Raw genomic sequence first — 11647 nt, forward strand, 5'->3', positions numbered from 1 at the left:
GGGCACGGGGAAGCCGGTACGGCGCGGCGGCGGCTGAGCCGGCACCGCCTGCCCACTCGCTCCGCCGCTGTTTGGGGACGGAGGCGGCCCGGGCCGGGCCGGGCGAGCGGCCGTCCCCGCGCTCCGCCCCGCCGCCGCTCAGCCACTCAGCGGCTGCGGGAGCCCGCGGAGGCGGCTCCTTTCCCGGCAGCGGCGCCGGCCGTGCCGGGAACCTCGCCCGCCCCCGGCGCTTCCGCGGCCCCGCCGCCCGCGACCCTCTGCCCCGGCGCCCGCCTCCCGGAGGGGCCGCCCCTGCCGGCCCGCCCCGCGGGGCCTGCCCCCGCCCTCGCCCCCGGGAGCGGCCAGCCGCGCCTCGGCCCGGGGGCAGCGGGCAGGCGCCGGTGCTCGGCGCGCAGCTCCCCGGAGCCGGGGGCGGCTCGCTGTGTCCCACCCCGGAACGGGGAGCGGCTCGCTGTGTTCCCCCCCCGGAACGGGGGGCGGCTCGCTGTGTTCCCCCCCGGAGCCGGGGGCGGCTCGCTGTGTTCCCCCCCCGGAACGGGGGGCGGCTCGCTGTGTTCCCCCCCGGAACGGGGGGCGGCTCGCTGTGTTCCCCCCCGGAACGGGGGGCGGCTCGCTGTGTTCCCCCCCCGGAACGGGGGGCGGCTCGCTGTGTTCCCCCCCGGAACGGGGGGCGGCTCGCTGTGTTCCCCCCCCGGAACGGGGGGCGGCTCGCTGTGTTCCCCCCCGGAGCCGGGGGCGGCTCGCTGTGTTCCCCGGAACGGGGGGCGGCTCGCTGTGTTCCCCCCCGGAACGGGGGGCGGCTCGCTGTGTTCCCCCCCGGAGCCGGGGGCGGCTCGCTGTGTTTCCCCCCCGGAACGGGGGGCGGCTCGCTGTGTTCCCCCCCGGAACGGGGGGCGGCTCGCTGTGTTCCCCCCCGGAGCCGGGGGCGGCTCGCTGTGTTCCCCCCCGGAACGGGGGGTGGCTCGCTGTGTCCCCTCTCGTGCCGCGGCGCAGCTGCGCGTCTGTGACGCTTCTCTGTGCTTCCTACTCGGACGGCACTTGGCACCTACGTGTAGGCAAGCGGGGAGCTCGGCGCGGGTGGCGGCAAGGTGGAAGTGACGGCAAAGCCCGGCAGCGAGCAGGGGCGGGCGACGCTGCGGGGCTGCTGCCGGGGAGCGGGAAGGCGGAGCCGTAGTCCTCGGGCACCGCGTTCCTCAGGCGTCACTGCTCCCCCACAGAGCAGTAACGTCACCGGTCCTGATGACATCCGCGTCAGCCATTTGACGACTTCAGCTACTTCACGTGCGTTCAGCACCCTGCCGTGGTCCTCAGGCACCGCGTTCCTCAGGCGTCACAGCGAGCGTGTGCCACAGCGCACCCCAGAGGAGGGGCAGCGGATGGGCCGCAGCCTGGTTCCCTACGTCATAGTCACCAAGTTACTGGATTGCCTTACCTTAAATCACCTAGAATCATAGAATCACAGAATGCTTTGGGTTGGAAGGGACCTTGAGAGATCATCGAGCCCAACCCCCCTGCAGTGAGCAGGGATTGAACCTGTGAACTTGGCGTTATTAGCACCATGCTCTAACCAACTGAGCTAACCCGGCTGGTCAATAGTTTGGTAAATGCTGTTGGCCAGAGAGCCAGCGGAATTCCACTTGGAAACACAAGTGGCAGTCAAATAGTTAATCAGCTTAGGGCATGAATACGGCTGTGAGAAGGCTATGACCGCTGCCATAGTGTTTGTAGCCTGGCTGAAAGTATATGACAATATATACCTTTCAAATGACCCTTTGGGCCCATTTTTGAGGCTGCTCGCAATGACCTAATATAACTAAATAGTGTGGAATTAGGACGCTTACTAGCCACAACAGAAGATCTAGCTGGTCCTTTGCAGGTGCTTATTTAGCTTCCGTGGCTCGCAGCCAGGGTGCTGCCGTAGTCTCTCGGGCTGGTGCGCGACGCCTGCTTTGGGTATTCACGACCGTTGAGCCGTGTTAGTGCATCTCACAATTTAAATGGGGCTAATGTGAAGGTCTCATTTTCACATTTGCCCTACAAGGTACAAGGGTGTGACTTGCTACATTTAAAAATAGCACAAGTGTATACATTTGATAAATCTGTAATAATTTAAAAAATTCTTTGCACCATCAGGTTGCAGGTGGGTGTCTACCCAAAGATACTGCTTGCTGTAATTATATGAAATTGATATATCCATTTGAAGGAAGAACCTGTAATCTAAGTAGATTTACTATATGCATGTATGATAACTGTACTAGATAGACTGGAAGCACTTGCCTTACAAAGAAAGTTTAATTAAAACACATCCATAGAGCCACTAAACATATCACGGAGGTCTAAGCAGAACATGTGCTGCATCACTGAATGAGGCAGGTATACTGAAGGAGCTCTTGCGATGCTGTGACTTCGATTCCTTGGAGGGAGAATGCATAGTGACAATAAATTGTAACGGAGAACCAGCAGCAAAACTTTAAGTATATTCCTGTGTATTATTTTTGTAGTACCACTTTATTCTGCGGTCTAAAAGTGAACCCAACTGAATCGTCTCTGTTGGAGACTCTGGAGAAACAGAAATGGGCTGTCGCAAGTTAAAAAGCCTCTGAGTACAGCTGCTGCCAGCTCCTTGCAAATGATGTTTTTATTAAGTACCAGCTTTTGAATTTTTCAGTATTATAAAACAAACAGCAAGCAGACTATGTTAGCACAAAATGAGTAGTACACAATGTCAGTTTGTGAAAAATTGCTCTGAAGCTATAAAGGTGTCTTTTCTACATGCTTTATTTAACAGAAAGCAAAATAAAAGCAATTGTGAATCTTAGGTGTTGGCATAGATTGTATCATAATGCAGAAGTAGTATGCAAAGCTAAGCAGCTTGCTTGGAGCCTGGGGTGAAAAAAGAAGGGAAGGACACTTTCTGGCCAGGCCAGATAAAAGAGCATTGACTATATATTTCATTTGTGTTCCTTGCTTAATTTCTTTTCTCCTTTCCTTATCTTCACACCTTGAGCTCAGGCAGACCAGTGCTTCATTTCTGATGAGAAGGCAGCCATCCAAAAATCAGCTTAATGAAAATGCTGTATCTCACTGCACTATTCCCACCGTACACCACTGACAAACGAGGTGTATGGCATTAGGAGCTTTCTGAAACAAAGTATGGGCAATACTTTTGCAATATTGTTATTTTCATTTGATTAGACAACCTGAAATACCTGGAAATACATGCTTGTTTGTTAGTTGCCCTTTATAGCTTTTTGTATAGTAAAGTTTTGAAGAAAATGTTTTCAATTAACATTGCATCTTTCTAATCCTGGAGTTTATTTGGGATATAGTAACATCTCCATATGATATTCTTAGAGGAGTATGGGCTCACAGGTAATGCTTTGGTCTCCACTGGTAAATATGAACTTTTGGCCAAGCACCGAAAAATCCAAATGCTTTTCCATTTGCTGTATTCCTGTTAGTATACGTTCATCTACCTTATAAAACTCACATACCTAGTCTATATGTGTTGACGCCCATTACTGCAATACTACAGCTTGCAAGAGAATGAAATAGATATAATTTCCAGGAAATTTGAAGTAGCTGAAGTAGTATATTCAGGAACAACCCACGGCGGTACTTTACTGAAAAGTTACAAAGAGTATAGAGAACTTTTTATGATGCATATAATTTTAAATTTTATTAGTTGCCTATTTTTATATTAGACATGCTCATTATTCCTATTCTTGCATTAGACTTTTTTGTCAAGATTTAGAAAAACATTTTATTATCAGAATTTATTCTAAACAATTTTCATGCTCTTTTTAAAATGATAAGAAAATGGAAAGATCTGACCATAGTTTTAGATAATGGACTATTAACAACATTTTGATTAAATTCTTTCTAATGTATCTGCATAACATTATATATTAATTTACATTAGAGTAATTATGAAGATAGAAACTTCATAGTGCCACCTACTGCTGAAAATACAAATTTTAAAAACCTTGCTAGTTTGGGTACCTTCAAATAAAAGGGCAATGGAGGAAAACAGCTGTTGGAATAAAATCTTTCACACCTCTGAAAAATGTTGGAGACAAGTCCTGACTTGCCAAATGAATTTCAGTCACACTGAATTTCTGAACTTTGAACCAGTGACTATTTTGACCGAGACTGTAATGAGAAGTGACTCTTAGGATCTGGGATTTTGACTAGAAGTTTTTTCGATGTTACGTTTTTAATAAGAACTTTCATTTTAAAATTACTCCCTGTGATGCCACTAGAAAAACACTGATGAAAGGATTCAGTGAAACAAAATTTATTTTTCACTCAGTGATAAGGAGACATCCTCTGTTTTACAGAGAGCTCTACACAAGATGTAAACCAAGGACCCTGGAATCAGCCTCACATGCGGCACAATCTCTGTTCCCTTCTTACATCGTAAAGTCATAAGATGGACCATGGATCCCTGCTTGGTTGTTGGCATAAGATGGTATGTCCTCAGCCACAATGGCTGGAATTCATCTTCCCTAACCCTTACCATCTAAAAGTTAGATGAGGTTAATGTACAGTCGAAAGTACAGTAGCTGGTTCTTTCTTCACTTCATGGAGAAGACCCTATCTCTAGTACTAGTGAAAGAGTAACCATATGCCTACAACCTTTTCCCATGTCTCAGATGTTAAGCATCGGTTATGATCTCATTCCCAGGAACCACAGAAATACCAGAGGTGGTAGGACTTTGTACATGAGTATGAACAAGTCGAATACAGACCCTTAGTGTTCCTGAGGGAAGTTCAACTTTAAATTTGGCTCCGAGGAATCAGGAATGGTTTATCTTCTGCTGGTACTTGTCTCATCCTGTAGAATAAACGGACACTGAAATGCCTTGAATGCATGGCTGTCAGAGTTTCTGTCTTGTTATGGCTTGATGACTTAAACTTAAAAATTAATTTATTTTCAAGTTGAAAAATTCTTGAGAACAATGCATTTAAAACAGATAAAAGAGCTTGTAAGGATTATTTAGCCACTTTGTGGCAGCATTTTAGAAGCCTTTGGATGCACTCTGCACGACCCCCCTTTTCATTCACAGAGGAGAAGGACTGCTGTCATGACAGTATCACACTGTGGTCCTTCATTTTGCAACAGCAGCCTGACCTACTCAAGAGACAACAATTTTCAGAAGAGCTTTTTGTAATGTACAGATGCTTATGTACAGGCAATTCTGGGTGCACATTTTACCAACGTTACACATTAAGAATTCACCTCCTATTAAGTTAGCTTGATAAAAAACAAGACAAAGGACATTTCTTAGTTGTTGAGCTTATTGTGTTTTTCATGCAGTGAAAGTTCGTGCTGACCTTTTGGTCAATTTTTTTTTTTTTTTTTTTTTAATTTACTGAACTGGTTTTGGCTGGGATAGAGTTAATTTTCTTCATAGTAGCTTGTATGGTGCTATGTGATGAAAACTGTTAATAGCACAGGGATAAGTTTTAGCTACTGCTGAGCAGTGCTTGCACAGTGTCAAGGCATTCTCTGTTTCTCAGGCTGCCCCACCAGCAAGCAGGCTGGGGGTGCACAAGAAGTTGGGAGGGGACACAGCCGGGACAGCTGACCCCAACTGACCACAGGGATATTCCATACCATATGACACTGTGCTCAGCAATAAAAGCTGGGGGAAGGAGGAAGGGGGGGAAACTTTCAGAGTTATGGCATTTCTCTTCCGAAGTCACTATTTCGTGTAATGGAGCCCTGCTTCCCTGGACATGGCTGAACACCTGCCTGCCGATGGGAAGGAGTGCATCAGTTCCTTATTTTGCTTTACTTGCGTGTGCGGCTTTTGCTTTACCTACTAAACTGACTTTATCTCAACCCACAAGTTTTCTCACTTTTACCCTTCTGGTTATCTCCCCCATCCCACTGGGGGAAAGTGAGCACGTGGCTGCATGGTGCTGAGCTGCCCACTGGGGTTAAACCACGACAGTCCTTTTTGGTGCCCGACGTGGGGCTCAGAGGGTGCAAGGTAACGACAGGTTTGATTGGAGTTTGCTAGACTGAATTTATAGCTGTCATAGCTATTGAGCTATTAATTGGCCAGGTCCTGTGCTTGCCATGGGGCTTGCTTGCCTTACTGTACCTTAGAGTCTAGTGCTCGTAAGTGGCTGCTTTTTGCTCTTGCTGTTTGCTGTAGGGCTTATCATCTCACCCTGACGTGCCTGGGAGCATTTTGATAACAACAGTGGCCATGCGCGTGGACTGGCTGATGGCCAGTGCATCGCTGCTGCTCCTGTGCTGCTATGCTGGACAGGCTGGAGCTCCAGTGACAACTTGGGTTGAAGGGACCTGACCTGTGGATAAGTCCATGCGGGAGCAGGACATCCCAAAGTGCCTGTGACTGTGGATAAGTCCACGTCAGAGCAGAAGCATCCGTGGCCACGGCTACGTCCACACCACAGCAGGTATACCCCTGAAGGGATTGTGGCCCAAGGATAAGCCCACACTGGAAAAGGTACGCTTTGAAGCATCTGTGGCCACAGATTAAGTCCACGCCACAGCAGGTACACACCTGAAGGGACTGTGGCCCATGGATAAGGCTGCGCCAGAGGAGGTAGACCTTGAAGTGACCGTGGCTGTGGGTAAGTCCAGGCCACATCAGGTATACCCCTGCAGAGACTGTGGCTCATGAGTAAGTCCATGCTGGAGCCAGCCCACCCCTAAGAGTCTGTGGATAAGTCCATGCCGGAGCAGAGGCAAGGGGAGGAGTACACTGCAGTGTCCAAAGGGACCAGAGGCAGAGATTGTAATAGATATACCTTTAAATTGTTGTAACCCAGGATGTGAGTTGCATGTTACAGGAAGTACTATAGCAGGAACCACCACCAGCGGAGGACGAGCCTTACAAGAAGCAGTGCAAGTGCAGCAGTGACCCAACCTGAGCTGGCTTTGGTACCCAATAACTCCATGCAACACACTACCTCTCCTGTCCTGAGTGACCACCATAACAGAACCCAAGTCATGGACTAATGAACTCAATGGACATTTCATGGACATTTTATGGACATTTTACAGGGGTGGTCCATAGACTAAGGGAATGATATCTGTGTATATATCAAAGGATGGGAAGGGGGAAATGGCTAATGAGGATCTATTGGATATTGGAGCATGATGTAAATGGTATGGAATAAGGTGTGGAGACTGTACTGGTTCTGACTGGGATAGAGTTTATTTTCTTCATAGTAGCTGGTATGGTGCTATGTTTTGAATTTGTGATGAAAACAGTGTTGATAAAACACTGATGTTCATGCTTCCTGGTGTGATACAGGGGATGCCTGCACCATGACAGAGGAGGAGGTACCTTACCATTGGCTAGGTAATTATTTTGCTCATAGGTGCTCAAGTTACAAGTTATGAGTTAATGAATTGTGAGTTATGAATTAGAGAACTTGTGAGTTAGAAACCCTGTGACTTAAGTGATGAATTAGTGAATTCATGTGCTAGACTAGCCTGTACAAAGGGGATTGAGCCCTTGTTTGTCATGTTTGTTTTCTTTCCTAATGAGCTCATAAAATAAAGTTTAATTTACAGACTACGTTGTCTTGTAAATTTGAGAGATCCAAACAGACTGTGACACAGAGTAGTCTGTGGCCCTTCTCCCTATCACCTGTCCAAATGCTTTAAAACTGCTTCTTTCCAAAAGAGCAAACAGGAAGTGACTAGGGACACTCCTCTGAAAGGAGCAGGGGAAGTCCTTCACAACACTCAAATTCTGTGTTTGTTGTCTACCCCAAATTCCCACTTTCCTTTAAGGGCCTTGCCAAAGACCTCAGGTGCGTGCTCCTCTTCCTGTGTCAGTTATAATCCACCCGGTCCTTCCCTCTTGTTTCACTCACTATGGACTATGGACTTTTACTGTTAATGTGTGTCAGCCTAAATAATTAAAAGCAATGCACACTGTATCCCAGAAAACTAGAAAGGTTGAAAATGTGCTTCTTCCTTCTCAAAGAAAGGCACAAACTCAAATCACAGTCAGCAGGAAAATGAATAAGCTATTTAGTGATACCATGTACAACAAAATAGCATCATAAAAATGAAATTATTTAAAGTAATATTCAAATCACGCAGTCATCGTTGATTTAGTTTCCAATTATACAGAGGTAATTGTATTAACGAACTGCCTCGTTCAGTTTGGTGGGAAAACAATTGAAAGTTTTAATGTCCTGGCATCTGCAGATAATAAATGATGTGATCTGTGCTCCTAACTCAACTAGAATCCTAATTCTTGTTTTATCTAGGGCATACTACAATATCGGTATGTCTGATGAAAGATACTTCTATGACCTTCTGGAGCCAAGACAATCCTGGAATAATTGTAGACTAGAATAACTGTTCTAGAATTAAATACTCAAATAAGCTAAAATAGATGAAGGAACTTATTCCAGAATTAATGACCCCATATATATAGCAATTTAAAATCTGAGTTAAATTCCATGAATAGAAATGTTTGCAACCTGCATTGCACTGAATATACCGGGAATAGTTTTAAAAGACTTAGTTTTGTGACTTCAACTGCTGAAGCCAGACTAACTATAAACAAACATATTACAAAGAGTCTAAAATGCATCATGTGCTTTGGAGTCAGAACCCCATGTCTGATATGGTGTTAAACTCCCCACCATTCCCTAAGTGTTGGAATACATTTATGCCATAGGTGAGCTGACCCAGCTCCTGCCTGCCTGCCTATCTTTTCCTTTAAATTCTCAAGTGTTCCCAGGAGCTAAGAGAGCCTAGACATTTCTCAGATGCATACTATAATTGTTCATGGATTTTTTGTTGCCGTTTCTACCCCCCAAAAATCCAGAAAGTGCAAAAGCGAGAATAATACTGAGGTCTCTTTGACTTTCATTTTCTGATGCAAGAGATAACACAAACGTTGGGTAGACTAGCTCTCCTATAGAAGTATTTTAGTATACTAGCAGTATCTATAGAAATAGAATTAATAATTCAAATAGTGTTTAATCTATGATACATTCATAATCTCTTCTAGAAAAGATCATATCCTCTTAACTCATCATCCTGCATGTCCTCTGCTATAACAATAGCATTTGCTAAATAGGGGAAACCCCAAGTTATTTCCTGTTCTGATTTTCAAGGACAAAGGGAAAAGCTGGTTGCTTTATTGCCACTTTTTTCCCGTGTCTTTTCTCTTTTTTTGAGATTTTTCTCCTGATAGCCACACAATGTGGGAAAATAATATGTTGTTTACTCCTTCAGCCTTTTGTCACGCCCCATATATTCTGCTAACCCAGCAAGCAGTCCTTACTTACCATGTTTAAAATATAAGCAACCTGCTGACTCTATTGACACTGTTCTGCAAGACCTGCTCTTGGAACGGCCGCACGCACAGGATGCTCTGCTTCTTGTCCGCAGGGCTGTTATGCAGGCAGCCTGTTAGCTATCCGCAACCGTCAGTGCCGAGCCTGTCCTGATGTATCTGGTGGGATGCTAACTCTCAGATGTGCTCAGGGTTGTGAAGATGGGCATAGGCAGGAAGGCAGACACCAGTCCTGTGTAAGAATGCTGGTGCAGCCTCACTGCTAGCTAAGCAGCAGGGGCAGTACCTTGAATAAGTTGCACGGACTGGCTCCCAGTGTCGACGTGTCCTCTATGCCTCCGTATGAAGGCAACAGTCAGAAATGCAGAAACTCTGGAGTCACGATGTTTCTGTTGGTGTTTCGCCCGGTTCTTTCTTTCCTTTCTAGCTTAACTTGCATCTCTTTCTCCTCTCCTAAATATGTCATTATGTACGCGGTGTTGCCACCCATTAGCTTCATTCCTAATCTCATCTCCATTAGTGTGCTATAGGGAGCGGGTAACACATAGGCCTAGGGATGAACGAAGACTGCATTTGAATAGGAAGCAATATCAAGCAATTGTGTGATTCTCAGCACTATACTGGACCGTGTGCCTACTTTTTATTTAAATACGTAGTAGAAATGGGGAGGTTTGTCTCTGGAAGTGAGTTTCTGAGGAAACAAAAACTAAGCTTGATTCTCAGAATATAAATGCAACCCTCATTTTCACGCACTCTTTTGGGATCTGCTACTAGAGTATTTTGGCGGCCGCTCAGCAACAGCAGCTCACAAAGCAGTGTTGGGATCTCTGGCAGCCCATGACCTGCTGACCCTTTTTTTTCTACTTTTTATTTCTAAGTGCTCTGTTCCAGTCGTCCATTATGAAGAAGTCGTCCATTATGGGTTCCCCTTAATCACCCTTAAAGGTTTGGACAAGTGAAACATATACACGTATTTCCAAATAAATCTGGCCTCCAGCTGTCGATTGTTATTCTGGCTTTTTTCAGAACTCTTTCTCATTTATCTTTTGTCTTTTAGATAGTGCTGTGGATGGAACTGAGTATTTTAAGCCAAAATCATAAAGAGAATGACTTAATCTGATGCTGTTACAGCTCTTCATGTGGAGTCCAAAACGACATTGCTCTTTTGCCTTGCTATATCCTGTGCAAACTCACATCTAGTTGCCAGGGGAGAAGAAGTTGAGTTTCCCATCATTCTTTTTCCAATTCATGCTATTCAGGCTATTTCTTCCACTGAAAATTTATTTGGATTATTTGTCCACTATTTATCAATTTGCCCTATTCTAGATCAAAACTATTACTTCTTGAGCGCATCATTTCTTTACACCCCATCTATAATTCTCTCTTCATCGGTATTTGCAGCTCTTTGTGATATACAGTTGTAAATGTCAGCAGCATGCTGAAGTTTACTTTCCTGATGGAAATATTAAAAAAAAAAATCAGTCCTCACACCCATATCTATCATACCTAAACCTCTCCTCACAGTTCAATATATCGTATGTCTTTGCAACACTGTATTGAGGTTCCCAGTATACAGTAATGGGGTTTCCAGTGTGCTGTAAGCCATGTTTGAAAGGGAGAAGTCTATGTGGGAGCTGGAGCAGCAGTTTGGTAGCTAGCAGAAGGAGGCAGCTGGGCTGTAAGCAGCCTGAGAGCTTCCCAGGGAAATAGCTTGCTGCTGGCAGGGTGTCATTAGTAGCAGCAGGAGGACATAAGGAGGCAGGAGACACAACAAAACTGCATATGTGACTGGCAGAAGACTGGTGTCAAACGGTCCCAACAAGGCCCACCCCATACGATCATAACCCTCATCTGAGATTCAGCTCCAGGGCTGATAATGTTGCCACTGTTAAGAGTTAATTGTGCTTAAGGGAGTTGCCCTATTTGTTCCCAGAAAGCCATAAAGCAGTCGCGTTGCTGCTGCAGACCCTGCGTGTTAAACGAGGACAGCCTGGTAACTAGAGCCCACAAAGCCTCCTGCCTCCAACACCTACAGCGCTTGGCGCTGAGCTGGGGGAGCCCCGGCTGCGGGGCGCATCCTTGCCCGCCATCAGGGGACAGGTGCTCCACAACAAACTTACAGCTTTCCTAGCAAAGCCAGCTTGAAGTCATTTTTCAAGTAAGATTTTTATGGAATATGATTTGAAACCTTAAAAAAACCTACTACATTACATCTTCAGCCAATCCTTTTATAAATCTGTCCTAACAGATCGCTCAAGTTTGCATGGCAGGAGTTTTTTTCGTAAGACCACAGTGTTTGTTGCTTGTGGCCCTAGAACCTTCCAGATGTTGAGCGATCG

General features: G+C 46.0%; 1 long non-coding RNA gene across 1 annotated transcript; it reads left to right on the forward strand.

Moving 5' to 3' along the window:
• Positions 1-1566: 1566 nt before the first annotated feature.
• Positions 1567-7555, forward strand: LOC142593514 (uncharacterized). The gene is made up of 3 exons (XR_012831038.1): positions 1567-3151; positions 4341-4471; positions 6168-7555. It is a non-coding gene; the product is annotated as an uncharacterized LOC142593514 (long non-coding RNA).
• The last annotated feature ends 4092 nt before the right edge of the window (positions 7556-11647 follow it).

Source organism: Pelecanus crispus, chromosome 5 (assembly GCF_030463565.1).
Source record: "Pelecanus crispus isolate bPelCri1 chromosome 5, bPelCri1.pri, whole genome shotgun sequence".
Classification (NCBI taxonomy): Eukaryota; Metazoa; Chordata; class Aves; order Pelecaniformes; family Pelecanidae; genus Pelecanus; species Pelecanus crispus.